Source organism: Phalacrocorax carbo, chromosome 7, assembly GCF_963921805.1.
Source record: "Phalacrocorax carbo chromosome 7, bPhaCar2.1, whole genome shotgun sequence".
NCBI classification, from domain to species: domain Eukaryota; kingdom Metazoa; phylum Chordata; class Aves; order Suliformes; family Phalacrocoracidae; genus Phalacrocorax; species Phalacrocorax carbo.
In genome coordinates this window covers 20,153,719-20,168,836 of record NC_087519.1, presented here as the reverse complement: position 1 = coordinate 20,168,836, position 15,118 = coordinate 20,153,719, and the positions used below count along the sequence as shown (strand labels likewise).

General features: G+C 41.0%; 1 protein-coding gene across 1 annotated transcript in view; it reads right to left on the bottom strand.

Moving 5' to 3' along the window:
* USP3 (ubiquitin specific peptidase 3) overlaps positions 1 to 15,118 on the bottom strand; it is a 75,111-nt gene that overhangs the window by 51,572 nt on the left and 8,421 nt on the right. The gene's annotated exons all lie outside the window — the stretch shown is intronic.

The window sequence follows — 15,118 nt, the reverse complement described above, 5'->3', positions numbered from 1 at the left end:
GCTATTTTTGCTTCTTTGTTTGCTGTAAGCTACAAAGGCATCCCACCTGTCTCTCTGCTGCACGTACTTGCTTCTAGTTTTGTACAAAGAATTTTGTACTGTACTGCACACATATTCTATCCTGATCCTACTTTTCTGACCCAAAGAACATAAATATTAACACAGAAGGTGGCAATGTCTCAGAGCATTTTGATTCTGAAGTGTTTTGACTCCAAAGCAAAGTATCCCTGGGAAAAACTTGCCATTGTACATGAAGACAGTATATACACTTCACTGATAACTGAGTTGAATGAGACTTGTGTTAGCACATAAACAACAGCATTTTATCCTGTTTGGAGATCAGCTCATTACCAGAGAAGCAGGAGTTCCTTGCCGTGTCACTAGGATTGTATTATTTGTTATTATGTTATTCTTCAGGCTCAGTTATTCACAATGTTGAGTAGCAATCTGAATTTGAAAACGCAGACCATTGGTTCAGATTTTTTTTCCTCACTCACTTTGTTTAACATCTGCTAATTCAAGGACTGAACAAGGCCAGCTGAAATTTTTCTGCTCTAGCTAAAACTTGAAACTGAGATGGCAAAATACAGTGAGAGAGAAAGATTCAGCTTATTCTGAAATAAGAAGCCACCAGGACACCCTATGAGTAGTACCAGATCTTTCAAAGCAGTGTTGCTAAGCTCCAAACACCAACCGATATACGTATTATAGCAAAAGGTAAATGTGCCAACAGCTATTCAGTGCCATAATCAAAGAGCTTCCATGAACTGCTGACACATATAGCCCTGAATTTTGAAGAACAGAGACGTAGCTGAGTTTTCTGGGATTTTTACTTGCTTCACACTAAAGGTCAGCACTCAAATATATCTTTAATCATTTAAATGCATGGCATTTTGTAGATGGGGAGGGTCAGGAAGTTAGTACGTAGTGTGATACAATTCACATTCAGGAAAACTATCTGAAAACCTTCTATAGAATTTTAAATATGCGATGCCTATTATTTTTTTCACTCAAGAGCCTTGTACAATTAGACTAAATACACCTAAGGCAACTATTTGAAAATATCTACAGGTCTACATTGCTACTGCTCTACCTGCTAGATTCTAGAATTTACCCAGGCTGATTTCTGTAATGCCTGTGTGGCCAGGAATTTATGGTGCACCACAAAAAATTATTTATTTGCACTCCCTCAGGAAGTGCAAAGTAACTCATCCACGCTCACATAATGCAACCAGCCCAATTCACTGTGACACTGTACCATGTTAACATGGACTTCTGTATGTTCTGAGATCTGTGTGTCTAAAAGAATCTAAGGTGACACGTAACTGCAGTAAAACCTTTCATTACCGTGATTCCATTTTGTTAAAAATGTGCTTTAATAGCAGGGACCAGAATAGATGTTCCAGTCAGTAAATGAGTAAGCTTGATAAGACCCGCTGCATTTTGTGGTCCCTCTCCTTGGCCCATCACTAGTCACTTAAAGATAGTTAAGCAGCAGCTGCATAACTATATTCTGATGTCTTTACTGATTAACATATCCTTACCAACATCATTCCATATTTCATTTGACCTACTTCCCATTGTTAAAACATGCAAGCAATGTAAAATAGGCTAAAACCAGTTGACTAATCACCATCCATCCCTACTGCATGTTAACACAGTTTTGTAAAGTAGCGAGCAGCTGAAAAAATTATGCAGGGATCTCATCATAGTGATCCTTTCATTAAATTATTATTGTTTCAGTAGATCACACTGAATATTCTATCATGTCCTAAAAATTACTGAAACCTAAGCAATGTGAGACTTCATTCTGTACTGTCTCTACCCAAAGCATGGTATTCAAAGTAGGTAGAGACACACAGGCCTGCATTTAGAGCATAATGAGATTTCACTCTTGTAAACATGACCGAGTATCCAAGCCCAATAGATTATTAAACTTGTGTGGCATGTACTGTAGTTTAAAAAAAGGGCTTTTAATACAGGGCACCCAGTTCTCGTTTGTCTCACTTAATGCCACTTCATGCAAGCCCAAGGGAAAATGGCAGGCTGAACATCTTTCAGGTACACAAGGGCCAAAACTTTGAAGTACAGGTTAACCAAGACATGCTTGCCAAACTTAGGATAATTTTCTTTTGATGGGTAAATGTAACAGGTGCAGTCGATCAAAAGGTATAAAGGATAATAGCCAGAGCATTTAGGTACTCATCAGCATGGCATGTAAACATGAATCTTGCTCCCAGATTCAGGGCTTAAGCTGTACACCATTGCTATCAGTATTTCTGCATGAAGGTAAGCTTCTCATTACAGTCTTTCTCCAAGTAAACAGAGGTTAACAAGCCTGACTTCTCATTACAGCTTCTCAACCACATAGACAACACTGAATTTTGCCATTCTTAGCATAAAAGGCTGGGACAGAGCCACTCCCACCATGAAGACAGGAAGGAAAGAAAAGAACCTGAAAACAGCAACTTCAGTGGCTGGGCTGCTGATCAGTCTGACTCCAAATTTTGCCATCCTGTCTCCTTCTGCCTAAACACCCACCATAGCCGCAATCAGACTGGTTGTCTAGGGTTGTGGCATAGGCATTTCTGCTGCCAGGAGGCTGCTATTCCAGGCAGCTATTTTGCTAAGGTCTACAGTCAACCCTGGCTGTTAGCTACAGAAAGAGAACTGGTACATCACCTTGTCACGTGGGAAAATGAGCAGATATTGTTGATGGTGCTGTAAACCCATTAGCAATATGAAACCACAATGTATGTACAAGGAAGGTATGACTTAGGACTATCTTCAGGCTTTACTTCTTCCTGCAACTATATGCATTGTGTACTCTTTGTATGTGTTGTTGGCACATGCTGCTTATATTGTTTGCAAATTATTCTGTTCTCAGAGAGACCTTCAAGCATGTCAAAGTTTTAGCAGCTTGAGGTTGTATTTACTTAGCTGGCTGCAAGTGGTCAGGGATTGTGAAGATGCATCACTAAGGGCTGAAATTAAGGGCTGAAATTAAAAAAACATCTGATTTACCATCATCTGGACAGATTTGTGCAGCAAATGTGGGAAAACTCTTCATGCATTGCCTGTCAGTGAGGAAGTCATTCCCATTCCCAGCAGCACCTCTATAAGCAAATGGTTTGAAGCAGTACACAATTCTGTAATAGGAGAGGTCATTCAGAAATGCTTACATCTACAGTGACAGTGCTAGGTTATGCTGGTCCCCTTTTACCCTATTTGCTATGATAATGTGGTTATCGCTATGTATGAAATATCACATTGCAGCTCTGGACACAAGACTGCTGTAGTAGACAAGCTGGTGGAAGAACTCCAACAGCCCCATGTTCTATGGGCTGCATGAAAAATCCCCTTGTGGGGAGGTTTCAAACCAGCAGCTGCACCACTGGTGCACTGCCCTCCCAAAGGGAGTACAGGCCAGGAGATGTGGACTCCCTGTGTTCCTGGATAATAGTTAATATTTTTAAAGATTTTTGGAACATATTATTAAAATATAAGCAGAATACATTCCATTTAAAAAAAACACCATTTTTCATGCTTTCATGCAAAGAACTGGCACCCATTTCCCTCTCCTTCCCCTGCCCCTAACTCCCTGGCTTTTGTGGTCACTATTAAGAGATTTACAATTTTGGAAAACTACAACACTGAATTCTTTCACATTGGCTTTTAAAGCCAACATATGACTGGCAAAGTGTTTACCAGCAAGACAAGCTAATAAAATACTGCTTGAAGCACAGCTTGCCTTGAGTTTCTACATAAGCAGAGCTCATTCTGCAAGCCCAACATGAGGAGATGGCTATTTTAATCATCCTGTAGTTGCTTAAGCATAGGTTCTTCTGTTGATTTAGAACAGTGTCAAGCCAGAACACTAAGCCATAAATACATCTGGAGCTGAGGCTGAAGAAGAGTTAATATTCATCTCTCTAGTTTTATTTTAAAATATACCTTTAGCTCTCTTGATGTGTAGCAGACATCAGTGAGTCACTCCAGACAGCTTAAAGATATTTTGGAAAAAGCTGTAAAGTGAGTTTTTGAGTTTGTTTTTCTTCCCCCCCCCCCCCCCCCCCCCCCCAGTCACAAGCAGACTTGGCTTAGTTATTTGGGTTTGTTTTGTAACAGAAGGAGAACTAGAGTTGCAAAGAAGTTAATGAGCACATAACGTGCCTCAGCCACATAGACACTCCAAGAGAAACAAAAGGACTCCTAGTCTGACTCTAGCCAGCTATCCTGTGTTGATGAAGCTAGTGGAGTGGTGACAAGGGGCCTTTGCATTCATCCTCTGTGCAGCAGCAGCATCCACTGTAGTGAACTTCTATGCTCAGAGCAAAGAGCACAACTCCACCAGTGGCAGGAGGAAACAGAGCAGTGAGGCCATTTTTCCAGACTTCCCCAGTTCATACTGCTTTATGGGTCTGGCTGGCTGCCATGTGGAAAGTATGCAGCATCTAGAGATAATTTACAAAGGTTTAGAGGCAGAAATTAAGCAGAAGGAAGTCAGCCACAGTCAGAAACTGAAATCCAGACTGGAGACTCCTGGTACCCTCTCTAGATCACTCCCTTCTATCCTGCCAGCTTAGAACCTACACAAGGCCAGAACTGAAAATGTAAGCATCTGAATGTGTCTTCCCTATAGCAAGACTTTTGTCTGGCTACTCTTTCAGTGTCTCACATTTAAGGTCTTGAGACAACACCATGACCATGTGTGGTGAATGAAGCAGACAGAGCAGAGGCCAGCAACAAAAATGATCCTGTTATTCTGAGGTGTATTTCTGGTAGGATCCAGGAGTGCAAAGAAATTAGGAGAAAGCTGTGTTCCATCTTTAGCAGAATGCCTCACTTTGCTGTACTCTGCTTCTTGACTTGTTTGCTTGAGTCTTTTTTTAACCACACTTTTGGGCTTCCCAGTGTGTGGAGACAGGACAAATATAGCGCCCCAAGTGTATACCTATCATTTAGTTGTTATATAAAGCCCACCTGAGAGCACTAATAATTCACATTTTAGGTTTGCTGGAAACTTTTGGTGGAAATTTGTTCTGGTCTGGTGCCACCTTGCAGGGGTCCCTTCTCATCCACCCCCACAAGCAAATCCTCAACATGTTTTTAAGGAAGTACAGAGAAACCCTGTTAGCCACAGCAGTGACCACAGAAAAGGTTTTGCCTTTAAGATTCTTTTGTTATTTCATACATCTTTACTAGGTAACCTTTCATAACATAGGATACCATTTGTGCTTTTCATGTGGTGGCAGGGGTCACCATCCAGGCAGGTGACAAGAAAATTTATTGGAGCCTATTTTAGATACCAATTCTTGTTGCACATCATTCACATAGTCATAATTCTCCTCCATTCCCCCATTCAGTGACTTAGGTCCTCAGCTCCACTCTAATGACAGGGAAAGATCTGAGTTCCTGATAAAGTGGAACCTATGACAGGCTGATAAATGAAAGATTGTAATGAAAAGAAGCAACTGATCTTTCTCTAGAGGTGTAATGCTGTTATTTGGATAAACACAACAGATGAAGAGAGCTAACATTTAATGTTTCTCCTCTTTTTGCCTTACAAACCCCATTTTAACATGCTTCAGAACATAATCACAGTGCAATATTCTCAGCTTTATGCCCCATCATTACTGCTTAATCAGTACTGCAATACAGCACCTCAGAAGAGACAGTGCTCTGAGCCAAAGTCCAAATTCATGCATCTCCACGCATCAGGCTGGAAAAGCAGAGAGGTACTGTTGAGTGAGCTCCCCTCCCTTCTGCCCCCAGCCATGAGGTAAAGACAAGTTGCATAATATAAAAAGAACATCTCTGCTTTTTTTCCAAAAAGGAAACTAAATGGTCATGCCCAGCATTCCTCCCAAAGTTTTCACATTAGTTTCTGGAAATTCTGCAAAGAACCTGGTGTCCTACTGAGGCATGCTGGGGAGGGGGAAAGGGCACCCTGGAGAATGCACTGATGCAGAAAATGGGAAGCAGGAAGGTGGGCACATGGTACCCCAGGCCTTAAGTTACCAACAGTTGGGATTGTAATGACTGGCTCAAGCTCATTAAAGGAGCTTATTGTTGAATTACTGGCAGAGAAGCAGGAAAACGCTCTGATGTGCAGAGTGTTGATTCCCTGGCCATGTCTTCAAAGCCCAGGATCCTCACCAGGCTGTCTGCCTTATTAGAGATGGGCTGCTTTTGGTTTAAGCTGACCAGTTCTGTCCTCAGTGTTCCCCACCTACATCTAGGCCTTCTGCAAATCTCAGGTCTTCCTGTTTTCTTTGCCAAACCCTAAAAAGGCAAACATTGCAACACTGCAGGGATGTAGCACAATATTAAAACATAGATTTCAATAGTAATGACTTAGGCTTAATGGCCTGTCTGCAGAGCTCATTTTTCTCCTGCCAGCTCCCTCTACCCCTGCAGTTCGCAGTTCCTAGAAGGCTGAATGGGTTTAGGAACCAACAGTATATTTATAAAGGAATACTTTGACTACAAAAGGCTAGAGAGGCTATTATAATTATTTTCTCTTTTCAAGCAAAAGCCAATCCCAAATATTGTTTACTGAAGATAGACAGCCAGCAGTTTTCTACAATCTTTGGGAAACTTTCCACAGGCCCACTGCAGAATGTTGCTGTTCTAGGGAATGACACACCTAGGACCAGTGTCAGTCACTCCCCTGAAAGGTTCTGGAAACTCACTTGCATACAAGGTGATCCTAATGTCTGAAGGGTGATATAAAAGAAGCCATACCCTTACAGAGCACGCAGCAACCATGGCCAGTCCCTACACCTACAGTTTATTATATATTCCCCACATGCAACTAAGTAGATACTTGACAGGTATTTTTCTCAGAAACTGAATGTAATGCCTTGAAATTAACTGGCAATATATTTGGACTTTTGACTTGCATGCCAAGATTAGATATACTTCTAACTGGTTATAGTTACAGCCACTGTAAATACAGCATTCATTCTGCTTCTCTTATGGGTGCTGCTTAACCTATTCTAAGCATCACAGTTTAGTCTGCCTGTATTTACAAGTTGAGTTTTCCAACAGCTGGGACCTGAGGCCAAGCTGCTTTGCCATCATGTTTTACTGTAATAGACTAAATTCTACCCAGCACTTCAAGAGAAATGAATCCTTCTGAAAACATACTCTGAACAAACCAATATATGTACTTGGAGGGAGTTTCAGTTCTGTGCCTGATGTGATCTTACATGCTCCTGTAAATCTGTTTGAGAGCTGACTTCAGGGAAGACTAGTTTGAACAGAAAAAAAGGTTGGGGAAATTGATTTGAATTTGTACAAGTGGCCACACACAGTAGTGCCTGGCCTCCTCATATAGGAAACACTGGAGTGCTGCTCTGCTCAGTCTGCCAGTTCCCAGCCCATTTAGCATATACTTCAGAATATGCAAGAACCCTTGAATCTGGCTTCATTGGGATATTCTGCCATAGCAGAAATTTCTTCCATATAATACTTCTGGGAGGGCAGATGGAAAATCATTAACATAAAGGCAATTTCAGAGAGGCAGAATATAATTTAGAGGACACAGCATCAGATTTATGAATTCCTGCCCTAACTCTGTGGCTTGTAATGACCAGTGATCAGTATCTTGGTTTTGTGCATCATCCCCAAGATGAAGGATTTTTAAAAAAGTAGTTCTTACCTTTCAAACTTGCTGATGTAATGAAAATGAGGCAAGAACAAATGAAAACACAGCAGAAAAATAATCTACCACTACACATTGTGCCTCAGGATGCACATTCAGTGGCTTTACCAAGAAAGAGGTTATCTACTGTCCCCACAGTTTATCTCATAAAGCAAGGTTCACTTCAAAGCCTGATCTCTGCCAATAAGGATCTAACATGCATTTATCTTTATTAGCTAGCTACCTAGTAATGAGTTTACCTTGATGTAACCTTTCAAAAAATTAAATTAATATGTCCATCTCCTCCTAGTTGTTTTATTACATATTTATTATAGATTCTTACTCTGAGACACCCAAAATATTATTAGCAGGTTGTTTTTTTAAGGGCTCCCTCTCATATACAAGTTTTCTGGGATCTCTTCATCCTCATCTATTGATTCCTAAGGTGAGAGGCCTAGTTCTACAGCCAAGAAGACTAAATACTCATTTCCAGGGATGAAATTACAGTTATCCCTAGTTCCCACTTTCCAAATGCCTTTTGAAGAGCCATCTGATGCCAGCAAGACCTAAGTTTTGGAAAAGAACAAAACAAGACATCTGCTGTTTCTGCAGGCTAATGGCTTGTCACTGGAAAACAAATGCAAGACTCAAAATGAATTTCTGGAACTTCCACTAAAATTCCTTTTTGTCCCCACTGGAGTGCTTCTGGGTTCATTTTTAAGTAAGAGTCACACTGAACTGCATATGCATGCCTGAACTGGAACTGGACATATGCATGCCTGTGTGACACTGAGCCATAGGATTAAAGCCACAAAAGTCCAACAGTAGAAACTATGGCGCTTAAGTTTAGGAGGCAGAAAACAGACCTATGATCTAATCAGAGTAAGCTGTGGATTTCCAAGAAAGCTAACCCATGGCTGCTCCTGTGTCTCCAGTTCCTTCCTGCCTGGCTGGTTGTGCCACACCAACCAAGACCAGGATTCAGCTCCTGAAATTGAGATATGTAGATCCAGGGCTTTGGGTTAATATCTCCTGAATCTAATGGACCATAAGCCCCTTAAGCTCTCTTAGATATGCTCCTATGGCCAAACATAAGTGTGGTTCAGGCCTTCACACTGGAAGGCAGGCAGAACTGGGATGGCCATACGTGACAATTGACAGTGTACAGTCCAGCATTTCCATCTATTATTGTATCTACCAATTCTGCTGCTCTCCCTCCCCTCACTCTTTGGTAACCCTAAGCATATTAATTTGTACATCTAAACTGCTCACTAAAGAGTAACAAGTGGTTCAGCAGCTGTCTATGTTTCCATAAAGAAGAACTTGGCTATCACAAATTGCTTCTGCCAAACATGTAGGAAGCACTTGTAACAATCCCAGCAACTGGAGCAAACTGGTGCCAGATAGTCCCATGGTTTTCACCTTGCCTGTGCACAACATTGTGAAGAAGGCATTCCTAGAACTAAGGTTTAGCTGTGAAAGGCAGACAGGCAATACCTAGTAGGGTTAACTATTCTCAGCTTCATCTGCTTGTCAAACAACTAACTGAAAGTATGTAACCTTTCAGTAAGGTAGAGATACAAGCAGAGATACTGAACAGTTTACTGCATTGCATAGTAATTTACAGATGCAGTTCTGAGAGATTGAAAGGCCTGAAGGAAGATCATGTCAAGGAAACAAGGAACTTGCCTGAGATAAAAATATCACTCATCAAATCCCATAACATGGAAATAGCCAGTTTAACAATAGAGTGTCCTTTCTACGGGAGCTAGTGTCAAAAAGAAGACAACAAATATTAGAGCTCTGAACAACCTGTTTTACCTGTACAACTAGATACTCCAAGAAGATGGACTTAATAATGGCAGTGTGCACTAACATGTCAAACAGAGACATCAAGGTTTATACTCCAGCATAGCTCAAGCATGAAAACAGGACTCAGTTTAAAGACTGCTGTCTTGGGTCAGTGATGCAAACTGCCTGACAGCCAAGACTCCTCAAGCATTATTAGGGTTTCTGAGACAACTAGACTACATCTGTCTGTCAGTGCTGTGCCCTTGGTCTCCAAAATTTCTCAGACAGTCCTGGGGTTAGAACTTTTGCTTACACACAGCAGGTTACCAGTAAACCAGCATGGGTTTGTATCATTTGTGCCACAGCAGGCTGCAACAGAGCCTTGCACCCACCCACTCTCCCTGGGCCTCATTGCCAGTGATCACGCCAACACATGCCAGCCTCACAAACGCGGTGGGGGCAGATGGGCGAGACCCCACTGGATGGCACTACAACCCAGACTGATTTTAGTTATTGCAGACATTGAGTTAATTTCTTATTTTGGATCCAGCTGACCTTGATTTCTTTCTGTTTCAAGTATGCATGATACTCCACAAAGAGTCTGTTTGTTCTGGCCACTTATCCATATGTCTGCTAAAATGTTTTTTAAAGAAAAGTACCCATGCAGTATCAGCACCTCCCCTGTCCTTTGACGCTGCTCACATGAAAGCCTTCTTTTCCATTTCATTTCAGCTTCATCTTTGAAGCTAAACAAAACAGGAAGAGCGAGCCAGGGTGGTCAGTCAAATAATGACAAAATTTGCAAGTGAAAACTCCAAATGTACTCCCTTATGAGAAGGCCTCATCTCATCCATTTAATGGGCAGGGAGTATCAAATATTTAATAGCATAACTTGTGCATACTGACTGATCAGCCTCCAGGCTTGCAATAAAATAGACAAAAAAAACATTCCCATTAACATTGCAGAGAGCTCTCATAGGCACTAGAAGTTAACTCTTCTATACCTGCTCATCAACTCATGTGTTGACACTCCTTGAAGAACACCTCAAAGCCCACATTCCCAATCTGATTTCTTGCTAGAATAGATGACTTTTCATTTGATTCCTGCATAACTGGGATGTTACGGCCCTCTTCCATGCTCTAGCATGGGAAACACTTAAGGAATTAATTTGTAAAAAAAAAAAAAAAAAATCCAGAAGACATAACAAGGTCTATACAGTAATGGCCATACAGCATTTACTCTGCAGGAAAAACAAAATAGGGCAAAGCACAATGAAGATAGGAAAAACACAAAAGACATTTCAGCTGAGCATATGTCGGATGATGCTGACAAAACTGTGCAAGCAATGCCAAAGCAATCATAAAGATACAGGGAGTACTTCTAATTTCTTGCAATCTGGAATTGCTGGAAGTGTATCAGCTTTATTTCCTTTTTCCAAAACTCTTGAGTCCACCATTGTGAAATGTATCTGTTTGACAACAGCAGAATTTGATTTAGTAAATAAATTTGGCAATTTGCATGTCAGAAATACAGATATTCCTGGCAGCCTTGAACCTCAAATGCAGAGCTGCTTTGACTTTTTTCCATATAGTTTGGAAATATGGCTGTTCTGGCTCATTTATAATATGAACAGCTTTCATTAAAAGACCTACACAACTATTTCATATATTGTGTAGTCATTAAAGGTCTATTGACATATTGCAAATGGTGACAGCATACTTGTTATCTACATTTTTAATTTCTTCTTCCTGTGTCTCATTCTTATACCTACTGTGATCATAGTAAATGGCATTGCCATGATGAAGTAGTTCTTGCAATAACAAGTACAAACAGACTATTTATTAATCCAGAAATGAAGGACAAATTAGAACACATGAGCTAAGAGGAAGTAGTTTCCCCGATATGGGAGCCAAGTGTCATTGTTATGCTTGTCAATCCATACCTGGAGTTTGGAGTTTGTTCTGCATGTGGTGTGTTACGGGCTGGACAAAATGAATAGATGGGAATGGGCTAATTTTGAGGAAAGGCCAGTGGGAACCCCAGAAGTCTTTGGGTTTGTAATCAGGTTAGCAGAACTCAAATGTAAGTGCGATAGAGCAGAATTTCCTCTGCTGATGAATCGCACAACATGTGCTGGACAACTAAATGTGCATAGCCCTTTTCAAAACAAGGATATTTACACATGAAGATGTTTACCCTTGTCTGTCTACTTGCAATACTCAGCCTGTGTGTCTACTACAACTGCTACCATACCGAAAGTACAAACATGAGCAAGGAGCTGCTCTTTCTAGCATACTTAAGCCTGAGCACTGCACAAAGCAGCGGTAATAATCTTGGCTGGTGGTCATAACAGTCTCAGTGTACTACATTCAACAGAGCTCATGTACATATCTCCTGAAGGACAGCACATGTTCAGATGTATCATGGAAACAACAAAAGAGTAAATCTTCAAACTAAATTAGTATTTTCTTAATCTAAGTTACTCAGTAAGATGGTCCGCAGTGAGATTGCTTCATATTTCCTGAGGCACAGAAGAAACACATAGCTCTTGAACCAGATATATTAGAGGGCTGACTTGGTTATGGACTTGGTTATAGCACTGCCCAGCTCTAATCATAAATCTCTCCACGCAGGTGTGTTCTTTTCTAATTTTCCTTACCTAATGGCCATTTACCCTATTAATGTCTCATTTCTATAGCACTGTGCCCTGGGAAGCAATGTCCTGCCTTTTTTTCTGTTCCCAGTTCTACACAGAGAGACTGGGAAGAAAAGTCAGCACAGAAGAATTTGACTGAAAGTAACTGTGCTGATAACAATGCATCTTCTGCCCTTTGAAATATACCTCAGTAGAGGGAATTATCTGTTTTTAAAGCAGTTCTGTTCATACCCTGTGAGACTGAGGTAGTGTTTAATACTTCATTGTGTTTGTCATGTTGAGGTCCCATAGAAGCCAAAGTTGCAGTGTAATGCAGAGAAAATCAGCCTGTACAGCAAACTCCTGGTTAGCTAGATCACAGTTGGATGGTGATAATAATTTTGTACCACTGCTACAGGGAACTCTTGTAGCATAAGCCAGCCAAGCTCCACCTTCTCAGCTGTGAACAGCAGAACTTAGTTTTGCAATTAACTGCTCTAGACAAAAACAGGTAAAAAACCTGAGAAGCAGTAATAATGGAACTACTGAGCAAATCTATATTCAGGCCAGACAGCACCCTGCACTTGATCCTGCTTTTAAAAAGGATTCGTGATCCTTAATCACATCAGGTGGGGAGTGCTGCCTGCTAACTGGGGCAGGGCATCAAACTCTGGGGACTGTATGCTCCATTTTTCTCCAACATTGGGACATTAGGCAACCTATCATTCATCCCTTGCATTCTTTTGTCCCAGCTTTAAAATGGGAAATCATGACTAGGAAAAAACAGGATATGGAATAATCTTATATTACAGTATAATTGCACTTCTGCAGTTCCATTCAGAAGGGACTCTCATAGCAACACTGAGTCTGTTCTGAAGCCCATGGTCCTGCTGGGTGGTCGTGTTTTGTTTTTTTTTCTCCATTATCCACATCATCTTTCACCTTCCCTGTTCTTAGCTCTATTTACTGCATACTGCATTGTAAACATGTATTTTAATATGGGAAACATCCACATTGAGGGAAGACATTTTTCAGCAATGAGTTGCCTTAAACTTGTCCTACGCACTTTCCGGGATGACTGTCACATTAGTCTGTATGTTACTGCCGCCTTGGTACCACAAACACCACTAAAGTTAAGAGATGGTGCAAGTTAAAGATTGATAAACCCACACAACAGAATTTCAACCTGACACTGAAACTGACACCACTTCCCCATTCACACTGGGCATCCACATCTACTACTTCTCATGAGCCCCACCAATCCATGAAAATCCTGCTCTGTCTCCACCTTGGACCGATGCTGACATGAAAACCAACCTAAAATTTCTTAAAGATAAAATAAAATGGCAAGGCCTGTGTGGTTTGTGCAGAATACAGGCAGGTAACTGCCGCGGAGCTTTTTTTCTTCCTTTTTCTGTGGGTTGTGTTTTGCAAGCAAAGATTCTATCCAGCTAGCATTGAAAGTACAAGCACTCCCACGGATGTGAAGCAAAACTATAGCAGAAACTGGGGAAGGAGAAGTGTACACTGTGAAAATGCAAGAAAGAGCTGAGGGAGATTCTAAGAATCAGAGCATACTTCAGCCTTGTTAGGTTTTCAAGAACACTGGCAGAAAAAAGGAGGGGAAAAGATATGAAAAAACAGTTTGGCAGATAGCTCAGTCCACACCCTCTTACACAACAGGGCCTTTTTGTAGAGGAGGTAATTTTCAACTGTATCTGGTACCAGCCTTAGCAGCTTGTCAGACAGGTTGCCAGTGATGTGAAGGCTGATGACAAAATAATTTCTTCTACAGAAACCTATAAAATTGTATTTCCAAACTTCTGGCACGTTAGGAAAACTCCTGTGTGCAGCAACAACTGTGTGCTGATAGCCTGCATCCTTCAACACACTCAGTATGTCCCTCTGTACGAACATGGTAGACAGCTTCCCTCTTTTTCAGACAATGGCACTTAAAAAGCCATGTTAAAAACATTTTCACTATAGCTCACATCCTCTCCCTCTAGATTACATCTGGCTGAACTAAAACAAGCAGAATGACAATCTAGGTTTACAAAATACTAAGAAGTATGAGAGAGGAACTGTACTCAACAACAACTGCTTTCTAAAAGGCTATAAGACATTAATTAGCTTTGTTAGTTATTAATTAATTAGCTACTGCTCTCTGCAGCCTGCCTCTGCATAGCTTGGGAGGATAGGGCTACAGATGAACAGCAGCAAGAGGCCAGAATCTTGTTCTACAGCAGGTCTCTGGGATCCTCTGGCATATAGACAGAAGTGAGCCATGTTCCAGCCAATTTTCCTTTCCCTTTATCAGCCTCATAAATGATGGTAGGAAAAAGTTAGCATGTCTAGTAACACTGAGCAATTAAATAGCAGTTGATAAATAAAGATGCTGAAAATAAAGTTCGACCAATCAAAACTAATACATGCTACAAAGCTGCTACTGAGATGTAGTAAGCAGTTAATAACAATTATAAATAATAACGTACTCAACTAAAATAGCCTCTCCAATCCTGCCCTCCACTCCACAGCTATCCATAGTGCCCTCAGTTTAAGAGGTTATTCCTCAATAACCTTCAGAAGAGGGCATTAACTTATACCCTGTGCTCCTCTTTATGCCACTCCATACATGTCCTGAAAGTAGTATTAGACTCTGGGTCTGTTTCTTCATTAATTTTCACTCCTTCCTGCTTCATGTGTTCTCCCAGTTCCAAGAGCTTTCAGCTTAAAAAAAAATCCCCTCCTGACAAGTTGAACAGTTTTCATGGCAAGTGTCCATGGTCCCTCTGAGTTATTAACAGTCACACACACAGCCTCACTTCCCTTCCCTCCAGTCCTCACAGTGGTCCATTATGCTAAATCACACTGATCCAAAAATGGGAGTTGAGGGAGACACTCTGAAATAGGCTAGAAAAACTCTACTGTGGTATGGCCCATAAGAGGACAGCTTTTTTAAGTGTTTGTCTCTCTACTAAATAATTGCTGAATTTCCACATTTAAATTCCCTCCCTAAGTGCTGGAGTCTGCCCTGTGAGGAGCT